At 36.4% G+C, this 3,462-nt stretch overlaps 1 non-coding gene across 1 annotated transcript; it reads left to right on the top strand.

Annotated features, from left to right (window-relative positions):
• Positions 1-2,879: 2,879 nt before the first annotated feature.
• Trnae-uuc (transfer RNA glutamic acid (anticodon UUC)) lies at positions 2,880-2,951 on the top strand. Its single transcript has one exon. It is a non-coding gene; the product is annotated as a tRNA-Glu (tRNA).
• The last annotated feature ends 511 nt before the right edge of the window (positions 2,952-3,462 follow it).

Raw genomic sequence — 3,462 nt, 5'->3', positions numbered from 1 at the left:
CTTATATAAGCAAATTTTCGATTTTTTGACCCCCCAGGGCGGGGTCAAATTTGACCCCAGGGGCATAATTTGAACAAACTTGGTAGAGGACTATTAGATGTCACTACATACCAAATTTGGTAGCCCTAGGCCCAATGGTTATGGACAAAAAGATTTTTAAAGTTTTCACAAAATAGGCCTTATATAAGCAAATTTTCAATTTTTTGACCCCCCGGGGCATGGTCAAATTTGACCCCAGGGGCTTAATTTGAACAAATTTGGTAGAGGACAATAAGATGTCACTACATACCAAATTTGGTAGCCCTTGGCCCAATGGTTATGGACAAGAAGATTTTTAAAGTTTGCAAAAAATAGGCCTTATATAAGCAAATGTTCAATTTTTTGACCCCCCCCCCCGGGGCAGGGTCAAATGTGACCCCAGGGGCATAATTTGAACAAACTTGGTAGAAGACTATAAGAGGTCACTACATAGCAAATTTGGTAGCCCTAGGCCCAATGGTTATGGTTAAAAAGATTTTTAAAGTTTGCACAAAGTAGGCCTATATTAGCAAATTTTCTATTTTTAACCCCCCGGGGCAGGGTCAAATTTGACCCCAGAGGCATAATTTGAACAAACTTGGTAGAGAATAATAAGATGTCACTACATAGAAAATTTGGTAGCCCTAATCCCAATGGTTATGGACAAAAAGATTTTTAAAGTTTGCACAAAATAGGTCTTATAAAAGCAAATTTTCAATTTTTTAACCCCCCGGGGAAGGTTCAAATTTAACCCCAGGGGCATAATTTGAACAAACTTGGTAGAGGACTATAAGATGTCACTACATACCAAATTTGGTAGCCCTACGCCATACGGTTATGGACGAGAAGATTTTTAAAGTTTGCACAAAATAGGCCTTATATAAGCAAATTTTCAATATTTTGACCCCCCGGGGCAGGGTCAAATTTGACCCCAGGTGCATATTTTGAACAAACTTAGTAGAGGACTATAAGATATCACTACATACCAAGTTCGGTAGCCCTAGGCCCAATGGTTCTTGACATGAAGATTTATAAAGTTTGCACAAAATAGGCCTTATATAAGTAAATTTTCAATTTTTTGACCCCCAGGGGCAGAGTCAAGTTTGACCCCAGCGGCATAATTTGAACAAATTTGAAAGAGGTTCACCACAGGAACATTCCTGAGAAATTTCATCAGAATTGGACCAGTAGTTTAGGAGAAGAAGATGTTTAAAGAAAAAGTTAACGCACGCACGCACACACACGGGCAAAGGACCATGACATAAGCCCCGCTGGCCTTTGGCCAGTGGAGCTAAATATAATGTGCTGTTTAATCTGTTCACTAACATAAGCGTGTAAGTGCCAGCTGTTAAATTGTGTTGTCATTCCCGCCGAGCCAATGTTCAAAAGTAATTCAACATCCTAAAACAAAACAGTTATTAACGGAGGTCCATACGAATATTATGCTCTAAATACCTTGCATTATTTAGTTTATACCTGTTTAGTTGTATTGCATCGAAAGCCTAAGGCTTATTGATACGCTCTTGGGTCCGTTTCCTGGGACTGAGAACCAATACCTGGTGTCTTTGGGGAAGATCGAAAGAACGCTCGCACAGTGGGGATCGAACCCGTGACCTCCAAGTAGCTAGACCGACACCATATCCACTACTCCTCGGCGACTTTGTTTAACCGTATTTCACTGTATACTCTTTTTTTACAAATATTATTTAAAGCGGATATATACGATTTTTATATGTGCTGAATTGTAAAATATTGATACAAATATGTTATAATAACACACAATATGCAAGAAAAATGATACATTTAAGACGAATTTTATAAAATACAGCAAATACAAATTAGCGCCCCGAGCCGATTGTGACGAAGATAATTCGTAATTATTTTCCTACAATAACCGATGCATTCGTCTTTTTAGTAAGTGTTTCGTGTGTCGTATGAATCGATATCGCTGCAGGAATTTCAAATGAACCGTTAAACTAAATTTAGATTCACATCGTACATGCATGATATACATGCTGGCGAATTCGGCTGTACAGCCTTTTTCGATTTCAGAATTTAATATCTGGCTTATTTAGCATTTTTCGACACATGTTCTTCTTAACTTTTATTTTAGTTTATATTGAAATATATGTATAATAAGTTTTTACACATTTTATATTAATAAATAAATATTTTACAAGATCGTATATACCCGCTTTAAGGGACCTTTTCACGTTTTGGTAAATAGACAAAAAAAATAGAAAAATGTTTCAGATTCGCACATTTCAGTTAGAGTTATGACATGTGTGAGGAAACAGTAATACTGAACAATAACCATGCTCTAAAATATCCATTATAGGCATCTTTTGACAATTTAAAAACCTGAAAATTATAAAGCGTTGCAACGCGAAACGATTTAATAATTTGGAGAGTTCTGTTGTTGTCGTTATATTTTGTGACACTACCATGATTCCTTATCTAAAGTCTAAAATAAATCACTCATTGTATGAGCTTGGATATCCGAGTTTTTAGACTTTTACTCCAGGGGTTAGTGGTTCGAGCGCAGTTGATGGTTACTGTTGTTTTTTTTTTGTTTTTTTTCTTGTTTTATACTGGAGCCTTTTAGATCCAATCTTTATATTTATCAATATAAAACATTTAATGACAACTTCATTATCTGTCAAAATCTGTGAACAGGTCCATTTACATGTTTGATTTGTTTTATGTTTAAGTTAACAGCCCACTAAGCCAAGGACGCTAAATATAGGATCAATAATCGTTTGAACTAAGTGAGTTTGGTGACCGGTGTTTGACATTGGTTCGTATCAACGATAATCACATCCTTGACCAATATTTGTAATCCATTTGCATTTGTGTCGTACTCCGGTGTGGTCTAGTGGTTAGGATTCCTGGTTTTCACCCAGGCGGCCCGGGTTCGATTCCCGGCACCGGAAACATTGTTTTTCATCATACGCAAAATAAGTATACTTTCAGTAACCAACAAGAAACCAACCACTGGCTAAAGAAAAACATACTTGCTCGTTGCCGAGAATCATATTAACCAGAAGACCACATTTAAATAATATGAAACAGTTTCAAACACTCGGTGACCGGTGTTTGTTATGTTTCATTTTATGTCCTTCTTTGTAGCCCCTTTACCTGATTCATGAACAAACAAGAACTAGAACGATTAACATATTGGACTCTGTCATGAATATCACTGTGAGTTTGCTTGTTTTATAACCAGTTTTTCCAGAGACGTAGATAACTGTTATCTAAGTCTCTGGTTTTTCATTTGAACTTCTTGGACGGACATAAATTCCACAAACAGATATGTATGCAATAATTAAAACCAGGAATCGGTGATTTGAAACTGAGTAGTGTTTGTTTTTAATCTTAAGTAATAAGATGGGTTGATAACTCACGTTTGATGCTTATTGATAATCTCTTTTTGTAATGCATGTC

Source organism: Dreissena polymorpha, chromosome 3, assembly GCF_020536995.1.
Source record: "Dreissena polymorpha isolate Duluth1 chromosome 3, UMN_Dpol_1.0, whole genome shotgun sequence".
Lineage (NCBI taxonomy): Eukaryota > Metazoa > Mollusca > Bivalvia > Myida > Dreissenidae > Dreissena > Dreissena polymorpha.
Note: the sequence above shows the minus strand (reverse complement) of the source record. Positions and strands in the feature narration are given on the sequence as shown.